This window comes from Myotis daubentonii, chromosome 3, assembly GCF_963259705.1.
Source record: "Myotis daubentonii chromosome 3, mMyoDau2.1, whole genome shotgun sequence".
In the NCBI taxonomy this organism is placed as follows: domain Eukaryota; kingdom Metazoa; phylum Chordata; class Mammalia; order Chiroptera; family Vespertilionidae; genus Myotis; species Myotis daubentonii.
Genome location: NC_081842.1, coordinates 206,339,952 through 206,351,913, shown reverse-complemented (window position 1 = coordinate 206,351,913; position 11,962 = coordinate 206,339,952). Strand labels below are relative to the sequence as shown.

General features: G+C 48.5%; 1 long non-coding RNA gene across 1 annotated transcript; it reads right to left on the bottom strand.

Annotated features, from left to right (window-relative positions):
- Positions 1–220: 220 nt before the first annotated feature.
- LOC132229542 (uncharacterized) lies at positions 221–3,443 on the bottom strand. Its single transcript, XR_009451706.1, has 3 exons — positions 3,324–3,443; positions 2,019–2,133; positions 221–516 (listed from the first exon to the last, which is right to left on the bottom strand). It is a non-coding gene; the product is annotated as an uncharacterized LOC132229542 (long non-coding RNA).
- Positions 3,444–11,962: the final 8,519 nt, after the last annotated feature.

Below are 11,962 nucleotides of genomic sequence, written 5' to 3'. Positions count from 1 at the left end.
GTTCCCCTCTGGGCTGAGTGCTTGCTAAGCTTTCTCCTAGGACAGTGATGGCGAACCTATGACACGCGTGTCAGAGGTGACACGCAAACTCATTTTTTTTGGTTGATTTTTCTTTATTAAATGGCATTTAAATATATAAAATAAATATCAAAAATATTAGTCTTTGTTTTACTATGGTTGCAAATATCAAAAAATTTCTATATGTGACACGGCACCAGAGTTAAGTTAGGGTTTTTCAAAACGCTGACACGCTGAGCTCAAAAGGTTCACCATCACTGTCCTAGGAGCTGGTCTGGATTATGGCAGTGTTTGCTCAGCAGGTCTGGGAGGAGGCCGACCCTCACTCCTCCCCCTGCCAGGCTGGTATGCAGCAACCAAGCCACACCCCCTTGCCCGTCCTCCTGATGGTTTCACCACAATGGTGAATGCCCCCATCCTGGCAGCTCTGTCCTCAGCGACACTCTCCGTCCCACAGGAATTCATCCCCTCCATGGCCCAGGCGCCAGTCTCTGGGCGCTGCACATGAGGGTTCACAACACTTTAAACCCAACAAGTTCTAAACATGATTTATCATCTCTTCCCCTGGACCAGACCCCTGGCTCGGCAGCCAGCAGCCCGGCCTCTAAGCTGGAGCCCGGGCCTGCTTCCCAGTCCTACAGTCAAAGCCTACCCCAAGCTCCACCTCCCACCCCACCAACATCTCTCACCCCTGCCCCTCTTGTCCAGGCCCTGGCTCACCCTCACCCCGCTGCTGCCTCAGCTCCCAGGAGGGGAGGGGCTGCAACACTGGCTTTTCCCGGCCTCTCAGCCTCCAGGATCCCCTCATCCAATCCACCCTCTTCAGAGGGCTCTGGAGGTCCTCCAGACCCTGCGAGGACAACGTTTTTTCATGATAATAAGCCAGGCATAAAAGAGATCAGCGAAAAGTGCAAGACAATTCCACTCTGCCCACTTAAATACTTGTACTTTGAAAAATGCAGTTATAGTTCATAAAAAGATATTTATTTTAACATGTAGTGGGTTTATTGTTGTTATTTTGAAATGAACTCATAAGTACATATTTGTAAGCTTTCTTCATCTAATTGAATTGAGTCCAAGCCCCGTGGCCTCTTTTAAAGTGCTCTGAAGGTGCTGTTCCCTTTCTTGTCTACAGCCTATTTCCTCTGCCTCATCATATGCCCTCTTTGTCCTTCTTCGTCTGGCTATCATTGAATCCCCTGTTCAAGGTGAGAGTTGGGCGCCGCTTCCTCCAGGAAGCCTCTCATCTGGCCTGAAGCCAGCACCCTTGCTCCCACCGCTTTCACACTGGCCTCTTTCCAAGTACCGGCCACCTTCTATTGGAATGATCTGTTTTGGTGTGTCTCCTCCACCAGATTGTAAGTTCCATGCTCATCCCTGCATCCCCCGCCCCGGGCACAGGGCCTGGCACAGAATAGGTGCTCAGTGAATTCTGTAGCTGAAAGAATAGCCTGTGCCAGGGGGATAGATATTAATGGGCCCAGAGTTTCCATGCAGGAGGACCTGCCAGGCAGCGACCTTGTTAGAAGGTGTTTGAGAGGATGGTGGGGGGTCTGCCTGAGGTTGTAGTGGTGCATGCAGGTTAAGCCATGTAACTCGGAGCCTCCCTTCGCTTCTTTGTGAGACGGCATGAACCACGATGCCTCTCCTCTCCACGTCACTGAAATGTTTTGTAAACCATACGGGGCTGCGCACATGCAAGATTTTCATTCTAACAAGAGGAGCTGGAAAGGGGCTGGGAAATGGCAGAATAGCCCTGAGAAAGATCCGAGCAACTGACTCATCATCCCACCTCTTGGTTTCACAGGTGACAAAGGGAGGCTCGAGCGGAGGGATTACTTATCAATATCACACTGTAACGTGGAACACACGGGGGGCACTTTCTGGTCTCGATTCATAACCCTGTGTCTCTCTCTGTTCACTCAAGGGGCCCCAGAATCCTGGGAAAACCTCCTCTCCTGGCATCAGAAAACCTGGTTCCTGTTCTGGTCCGTCCTTACCTCGCTTGCGAAAGACGCTCCGCGCCTCTGAGCCTATTTTCACAGCTGGATGGATAAGCTCCAAAGTCCGTCTCAAAAATTGGCAAGTGCACATAAGGAAGACATGTCCAACCGCCTACAAAGAAGTACAAATGTAAAAGCAGTGAAATAAAAAGTGATAATAGATAAAAAGTGCTAATAGCCGGTGTTGGCAGGCCTGAGCTGACACGGGCACTCTCGGTGCGTTAGGCGGCAGTGTTAGTCAGTGCTGTCAAACCCTGAAGTCGAAGGCCCTTCACATATGGTATGTACGGCCTCTGGCCTAGAAACTCCGCTTCTGGGATTTTATTCTAAGGAAATCATGGAAAAAGTTGACTGCAGGAATGTTGTTTATTGTTTATAATCGCGAGGGAACATTTGCCAAACATACCCAGCGGAATACTCTGCAACTGCCCAAACGAATGAAGCAGCAGTGCATTTATAGAAGCAGAGAAATTACTGAATGGAAAAAACAGGTTATGAGCAAGACGAATAGAACATTACTATTAATACTGTGGTTGTTGCTCTAAAATGTATAGAATATTTACAAAGTATTAAAGGTGGTTATCACTGGATTCTGCGATTATGGGTGATCTTTTTTTAAAAATCCTCACCTGAGGGTATGTTTTTATTAATTGAGGGAGAGAGAGAGAGAGAGAGAGAGAGAGAGAGAGAGAGAGAAACATCAATGTGAGAGAAACATTGATCAGTTGTTTCCCATACGCGCCCTGACCAGAGATCAAACCCAAAACCTTTTTGGTGTATGGGATGACACTTCAACCAACTGAGCCAGCTGGCCGGGTGGGATTATGGGTGATTTTTTAAAATATGTAATAACAGTGGGGTCTTGACTTATGAGTGTCCCAACTAATGAGTTTTTTGAGATATGAGCCGTCTCTCAGCCAATTTTTTGCTTTGAGTTGTGAGCTAAAATTCGGGTTACGAGCCAGCTTCAGATACCCCACCGCTAGTTGGCACAGCGAACGTCACAGTGAACGCCACAACATCAGCCCAGCATCATGTGTCTCACTTGTTCACTGTTGATTTGACATACAAGTAATTTGAGTTACGAGCTCCGTCACGGAAAGAATTAAACTCCTAAGTCAAGGCCCCACTGTATATTGCCTTTGGGGTTGTTTTGCAGTGACTGTGTATTACTTGTGAAGTGTGAGAAAAAAACAGACTCAAGTCCCTTTCAGCTCTGAAATTTTAAAATGTAAAAAAACAAAAAAGACCAAAATAAGTAAACAAAATTTAAAAATAAATAAATAAAACGTGGGGTCCCACCTTGGTTTCGTCCTCATTAGCGTCAACCCGCTCCTCCCGGCGGCTGTAGCGTGGACCACGAACACAGGAGGGGCCGTCCACGGAGCGGAGTGTGGGTCTGACGGGACACGCGCTGAGCCTTTGTCCGGGCGTGAGCAGCGGGAGCCGCCCGCGTGTCACCCTGGAGAAGGCCCTCTGTGACTGCAGGGGCAGGAAACCAGGTGTCGGTGGGGGCAAAGGAGTCCTGGGCTGTGAAGTGGGACTTGGAGCAGGGCCCACTGGGAGGGGACAGAGGGTGGCTGCCCAGCCAGACTCGGGGAATTCCGAAGGCCAGAGCATCCCACATGACTTGCCGGCAAAGCTCTCAGAGCATTTCTGCTCCATCACCCTTTTTACACTTGGGGAAACAGGTCCAGCGAAGTGAATCAGAAACGCCTTGCAAGCCCTGGCCGGTTTGCTCAGTGGATAGAGCATCCAGCCTTGGACTGAAGGGTCCTGGGTTCAATTCCGGTCAAGGGCATGTACCTCGGTTGCAAGCTCAATCTTGGCTCCGTGAGGGAGACGTGCGGGGGCCAACCAATTGGTGTGTCTCTCTCACATCGATGTCTCGCTCTGTCTCTCCCCCTCCCTTCCACTCTCTCTAAACAAAATAACAATTTTAAAAAATAAAAAGATAAATAAAATAAAATAAATGCCTTTCAACCTTCCTAGGCAAGAGGGGCCCTGTCCTAGGCCCCGACTTTGTGAGCAAACTATCTCAAACTATCTGTTACAAAGGACCGTTTTGTTCTTTAAATTTCCGATGTGTGGCAGGCAGACACATTTGTAGAAGACAATACAAATGAATTACTAGTCAGGTGTCTAAAGTGGTCAAATTCATAGAAACAGAAAGTGGAATGGCGGTTACCAGAGGCTGTAGAAGTGGGGGATGGGGAGTTGTTCAAAGGGTATATAGTGTACATTTTGCGAGATGAAGAAGTTCCAAAGACCTGTGTCACAACATTGTGACTACATTTACTGGTAATACCACTGAAGTTGACCTTGAAAAATGGGTAAGAAGGGTCATGGGTTTAATTCCCAGTCAAGGGGCATGTGTAGGAGGCAACCAATCAATTGTTCTTCTCACATCGATGTCTCTCTCTCCCTCCCCCCCCTCTCTGTCCCCCACCCTCCCCTCCACTCTCTCTAAAAATCAATGGAAAAAATATTCTCGGGTGAGGGTTAACAAAACAAAAAAAAAAGGGTAAGATGGTAAATTTTATGTCATTTTTTTTTCCACCGCAATAAAACAAAGTTTTATAACTCACACTGAGACAGATGCCAATATACGAAATGCAATTTTGAAATGACAGTCAATGTTTCATAAAACAATGGCAGGAACACTGTGCAGGAAATGAAACATTACATTTGTCTTAGGATATTTTAGAAAATAATTATAAGAAAGATGAATTACTAGAGCAAGGAGCTTGGGTATCGCAGCACTGCGACTTTGCTAGGAAAGTTTTTAAACCCTCACTCTTGGTTTCTGCACAGCTCGGGCACCAGACCACACATGCGTGGCACCGAGACCCACAGGTCACCAACGCAAACACGTTACTCAGGGACGTGTGCAGCCTCGGTCACCTGGCTCAGCGCACGCCTCGCCATCATCCTCCGGACGCTGTTCAGACCGCAGGGAGGCAGAGGGAGGAGCTGCTATTCACCTCCTTCTCTGCGGCCCCCACACAAAGGCTGGCTGAATCCACAGCCACCGCGGCTTGTGGGCAGTGCGGCTGCTGACACGGCAGATGGACGCTGGTTTGGAGCACAGAGAGGCTTTTAGCAGCGCAAGAAAAGCCTTTGCTTTTCCATAAGAGAAAAGACAAATTAATTAACTTGTTAAATCCTTCCCCTTACATAGCCCAGCACAGGACATTCCCACTGGTGCCAGCATCCATTTCCTCGCTTCTCTTCATGTTCCAATTTGTGGTTCCAGAGGTACTTGAAAAAGGGCATGGTGCCCTAGCTGGTTTGGCTCGGTGGATAGAGCGTCCAGCCTGTGGACTGAAGGGTCCCAGGTTCAATTCTGGTCAAGGGCACGGACCTCGGTTGCAGGCTCCCGGCCCTGGTTGGGGTGCATGCGGGATGCAACCAATCAATGTTTCTCTCCCACTCCCTCTCCCTTCCATTCTCTCTAAAAATCAATAGAAAAATATCCTCAGGTGAGGATTTAAATCAATAAAAATAAAATAGTAAAATTATTTAAAAAAAAAAAAAAGAAAGAAAAGGAGCATGGTGTAAGAGTTGCACAGGGCATCTGAGGCACATTCTGCGATGTTAAATAATTCATAGCACGCTTACGTTTGTATACATGTAGGTCGGGGTGCAACTTGCTTCCAGCATGACACCAGTCAGACGAGGGCTAGATCTGGATATTGCTTTGAGAGACAGTAAGACTCAGGTATCCGTGATAGGATTTCTAAGAGGAATTAAATAGTTTGTAATATTTTTCACAGTAAGCATAATTTATCACCCACCACCCCATGACAACATTTAAGCGTGCTATATAAAATTCACAGCTCATTTCCCCACCTACATCGATTGCTTTCAGAATATTATTGACAATTTGTTGCTATAACCTCAACAGAGCAAGCATTTCCCAATGGAAATTAATTAAAAACTACCGAAGAAATACAATGATTTGAGAAAGGTTGTCTAATTTCACATTATTCTCAACAGAACAGAAATTATGGGGAAATCTTGATTATAACACCACAGTGACTGATTTTGCTGAAATAAAGGCAAGAAAAACAAAACTGATAGAATAAATATATAATTATGTATGAATCACAGACAAAATTAATTCTAATAACATATTTTATTTAACCCAGTACATCCCAAACATTATTTCAACATGTCACCAATGTTTGTGTGTGTGCTTTTTAACTTAAGTGTAGTTGGGATATAATTTATATTCATTGTATTCGTTTCAGGTGTACGCACTGATTTTTCTTTTAAACTGTCAATGAGACATCTAACGTTTTTCTTACTAAGCCTTTGAAATCGGGTGTGTATTTTAAATTTATTGTACATCTCAGTTCCCACTGGCCACATTTTGAGTGCTCAGTAGCACCCATGGCTGGCCAGTGGCTGCTGAATTGAACAGAGGATAGTAGAGCACAGGCCAGAGACCTGCAGAACTGGGGGTAATTCTCCCTCTTCACCTGCTGCAGTGCTGTGTGACCTTGGGAAGTTATTTAGTCTCTCTGAGCCACAATGCTCTTACCTGTAAAAGACTGTGATAGTCTGTGTGTGATATTATTATGTCGGTGACACTGTTATATTTGATAAGTGATATCACTATATTATTAATATTTCATTAACTTATATTATTATTATTATTATTATTATTATTACTACTACTAGAGGCCAGGTGCACGAATTTGTGCACCAGGGGGGTCCCTCAGCCTGGCCTGCAGGATTGGGCTGAAACTGGTCTCCAACATCCCCCAAGGGGTCCTGGATTGCAAGAGGGCATAGGCCAGGCCGAGGGACCCCACTGGTATGTGATCGGGGCCAGGGAGAGACACAGGAGGTTGGCCAGCCGGAGAGAGACCACAGGAGGGCTCCAGGGTGTGTCCGGCCCATCTCGCTCAGTTCTGCTCGGCCGGACCCCAGCAGCAAGCTAACCTACCAGTCGACTGCCTGCCCCCTGGTGGTCAGTGCACATCATAGTGAGTGGTTGAGCGGCCTTAGCATATCATTAGCGTATTACGCTTTGATTGGTTGAATGGCCGACCGGTCGACCGGACACTTAGCATATTAGGCTTTTATTGTATAGGATTATTATTATGCCAGCTAGTGATTAATTAAGAGAATGAGTATAAAGCTTGAAGCACATTGCACACTACATGGTAAGCTCTTGATAAACGGTGGTTGTTACTATCACAGGTTACTCACCAGACGGGGAGCTCCTGGAGGACAAGGACCAGGATCTGTTTATCTCTGCCCCCCTCCACCCTATGCTACCCCTCTGCCCCTGGCCCCTGACCCAGAGCTCCCCTCTCTGTCTGGGCCTTTCTCTGTGGTCAGACAGGTATGCAGGTGGCTCAGCTTTCACGCTTGTCCCCACACTGCTGTCTACTTCAGAGCTCATGACTCAAGCTCAGCAAACATTTTCGGTGCATGAGGCAGTTGGTTTAGAAGTCAACTCCCCCAGCCCTGGCTGATGTAGCTCAGTTGGCTGAGCATCGTCTCATGCACTTCCCGGTCAGGGCACATGCCAGGGTGCATGTGGGAGACAACCGATGGGTCTTTTTCTCACTGTCTCTCTTACTTTCTCTCTAAAATCAACAAGAATATATTTAGCCCGGCTGGCGTGGCTCAGTGGTTGAGCATCAACCTATGAATCAGGAGGCCATGATTTGATTTCCAGTCAGGGCACATGCCTGGGTTGTGGGCTCGATCCCTAGTGTGGGGAGTGCAGGAGGCCGCTGATTGGTGATTCTCTCTCATCACTGATGTTTCTTTCTCTCTCTCCCTCTCCCTTCCTCTCTGAAATCAACAAAAATATTTTCTAAAAAATAAAAATATATTAAAAGAAAGAAAGAAAGAAATCAATTCCCTTGTGGTGAGTGGGGGGCAGAAGGGAAGAAAGCTCTGGGTAGGGAGACAGGAGACCTGCTGATAACTCCATCAGTTACCTTGGGCAGGTTACTTTCCCTCTCTGGGCCTCAGTTTCCCAATTGGAAATGGGCAGATCAAGCCTCATGAATGTCAAAACCCTTCTGTAGCATACACAGTTGGTAATGAGGCCCCTGACCAGCCAGGCTCTGCTCAGAGGAGGGAGCACAACAGGTGTGTCCCTCCTCACACACACAGTTCCTGGGATGACCTATTAGAACACCCAGTCCCTGTACTCTGAGGGAAAGCCAGGCCCAGACCTCTGAACCCCAGATCTCCCGACCCCATAGTGCCTGCCACCCCCCTCCCTGCACTGAGGAGGGTAAGAGAAACCTGCTTATCATCCCGGCTCAGCCACTCACCAGCTGTGTGACCTTTAGCAAGTTTCTTAACTTACCTCAGTTTTCTCATCCATAAAATGGGTGTATTAGTCCTTACCTCTGTTCGCTGTTACATTACTTCTCAGTTATATATGTGTGTGTGTGTGTGTGTGTGTGTGTGTGCATATAGCCTGTGTGTTATATTATTATGTAAGATAATTTATACTACCAACGCTATTATATTACATGAATTGTTATATTTATTTCACATGAAACAGATGGAAAAGGAGGTAAAATTGGCACGATTGAAGCATCCCAGGAATGTACCGGACTTCATCTTGTTCAGGTCTCACATCTACTCTATGCAGGTGCTACCACTGCCCCCATTTCACAGATAAGAAGACTAAGACTTCGAGGGGTACAGCAGCTCACACAGCCAGCAGGTAGCAGAGCAGCAATTCAAACACCACTCTGGCTCTCCTATGTCTAGATCTTCTTGGAGTAGAACTAGGCTCTGTGTTCTGTGGTTGAGTTTCCATAAAGATAACCAGTCCAAGTTCCTCTCTGCTAGGAAAACCTAGCCTCCTGTTCCCTCCCCAGTGGTTCTCAACCTTCCTAATGCCGAGACCCTTTCATACAGTTCCTCATGTTGTGAGGACCCCCAATTTCATGGCTACAAATTGAACATAATTAAAGCATAGTGATTCATCACAAAAACAATATGTAATTATATATGTGTTTTCTGATGGTCTTAGGCGACCCCTGTGAAAGGGTCGTTCGACCCCCAAAGGGGTCACGACCCACAGGTTGAGAACCGCTGCTCCAGAGGTTCTGGCTCCAGGCTGGGCCCTTTAAGTCAGGGTCCCTACAACTACCTCCCGACAATGGTCCTAGTCCCGGCTGTGGCGTGGCCCTGTTGGGTGTTTCCTGGACAGGCCTTTACTGCAGCCAGAACAACCAGTAGCACAGAAATCTCCCTTCCCGTGGCCTCATTTGCATAATCCCCACAATCCAATGCAGACTCAGCGTCCTTTTGTGATATTAATTAAGCAGAGAGAAATGTCCTGGGGAAGAACAGGCTCCTGATTGTCAATCATTGTCCCCTCAAGTCACTCCTACTGCTGCCGGCCCCTCCCAATATGTCCCGGGTACGGTGCAGAGCTGGAATTCAGCAACCAGAGGGTTGAATTGGCTCCCATGAGTCCCCCATTCCTGTGTCCCCCTGGGGCTTCCTGGGCCCCCTGAACCACGGAGGAAGGAAGGTCTGGCCCCTGCTCAGAGATCAGCCATGGTGAAGATTAAGTGTTCACATGTGTGATAAAATGTACCGTTTGCTTTTAAAAATTAATCCCAGAGGAAAACAACAGACAGTTAGTTAATAGGTGGAATTGACAAGCTGGCTGCTTTCCAACGTCATCTCAGGCAGTTACAACACTGAACTCTGCCCAGCCTGCGAGATGGTTCTGGAAAGACAGAACCACCGCCTGGTCTCCTTGGACTCCCCTCCAGCGCCCCGCCCCCCCAGCAGGTGGAAATCTGAGGCCCACCGCCAAGCCCGCTTGAGAACCCGGAGGACGGCTCACCATTGTCACCCGCTAACTCTCTGTGTGACCTTGAGTGAGTTGCTTTCCTTCTCTGAGACTCAGGGTTTTTTTTTATTTCAAAATGAGAGGGGTGGGGAGCTGATGGGAGGCTTTCCCAAATTTAAAAATCCTAGGCTTCTGTCATCATCAATATCAAACACAGGAGGCATGACGTGCTGGGCCCACTGCTCAGGAACAACATTGTCCAAGGGAAGTCAGGAAAGGCTGAGAGTGTGGGCCCACCGTCTCAAAGCCCCTCCTCCTCCCCTCTTCTCAGGATCTCTCCTGAGTTCTAGTTCCGACCCTTTCCCATGAGACCCCGGGCAGCAGGACTTCGGACTGGCCAGGGCCCATGTGGTGGCATGAATGCTCTGCCCAGGGTCAGACATTAAGGTGGGTGACAAGGGGAAAGGCCTGCCCAGAGAAGAAAGGACTCGGAAACCTGGATCAGGCATCCTGAGAATGTTTGGAGAGGGAAAGAGATGACATCTGTAAACTAACTGCCCAGCACCGCCCCGGGCAGCTATTGTCGTCATGGTCCCAATGGTTAGAGACACCCTGGAATCTGAATAATCGCAAATCACGGCCAGGCCTCCCGGGGCTTTCGCTGGGTTTCATTAAGTCCTGACCAGAGAGTAGAGATTCCTATTTGATTGCCTGAGGTGTCCTTCCCAAAACTCCCGAGTCAATTTCTTGCAATCCAGAGAATCGCCACACTTACTTGCCACCCCTCCTGGAGGTTCTTCTCTCCGTCCATCCTCATCCATCCGTTCCCCCACTCACCCATCTGGTCATTACTCCTAGGACACCTCCTGTGCCTCGTCCTGTTTAAATGTGACCCAGCTGTAATCTTGGCCTCCTGGAGCTCACTCTTATCCCAGGACCTTTCCAGAGAGCTCAGTTACACCTGATCTGATGACTTTTTCCTTTCACCAACAAGGGTCTTTAAAGAATGCCCTCAGCATAACCAATGGACATGGACCCTGGGGCGGTGGGGCTTGTCCTGGGGGTGGGAGTGGCCAGGGAGGGGTCAATCGGGGGGAAAAAAGGAAACATATGTAATACTTTAAATAATAATAATAAAAATAATAATAATAATAATAAAGAATGCCCTGCTCCTCAGTGGGTTTCCCCACCCCAGTGCCCACCCCAGTCTGGGTCTTTCCTAATTGTGCCAGGAGGGGGACAGCTCTCCTGGCCTTCAGCACCTCCACACCCAGCTCCCCAGCCCAACAACCCCACCCTGTACCTCTGTTACCAGGCACCCATCAAAACAGCTCTTTCAAACTCCAGAAAAGAGGCAAACTGGGAAGCAGCCGGCCAGGTAAGGGGCCATAAAAACCCTGTGTGCGCCCATGTGACACAAAGATCAAAGCATCCCGTACCAGGCTCCGTGGCAGCAATAACAACCTTTTACCTGGATTTGGCGCGCCACAGTTTACAGAGGCGTTTCCCATCTCCCGGCTCCTTTCATCTCCCAGCAGGCTCCCTGCCACAAGGAAACCGAGGCTCACCCACAGCCATACACAAAGTAAATGGCGGCATTGGGATTTGAACTCAGGCCTCCTGATATTTAATCCAGGGCCCTTTCGACCACACCACAACTACCAGCTTCCGAAAGGCTCTAACCTGGGGGGTCCGGCGACCTGGCTCCCGGCCCAGCGTTCATGAGTCTGTTGAGTGACCTTAGCTAAGTCACTTCCTTTCCTGGCTGCTGTTTCCGCCGTCAAGTGGGGAGGGCTGCCCGGCTCATGAGATCGTTGTGAGGATCAAAGCAGTTGATCGGTGGGAACAGGCTGTGGAGGCAGGCTGCCCACTCCAAGCCAGACACCCACCCACCCCTCTCAGGACCCTCGGATTCAAGCTGCACAATCCAGGCCCTTCTCGCTCCCAGAGGGAAGTGGTTCTTGGGCTCTACGTGGTGAGTCCCATGGCTCGCGGACACTGGGCAGCACTTGATTACCCGTTTCTAGTGCCAAGAAAGTTCTTTGTGATGCTGGGAGACAAGGTTTGACTCACTCTAGCAAGCAATTACACAGCACCCATGTGCCAGGCGCCTGGGGTTCAGAGGTGAGCAAGATGCAGCCTGCCCTGC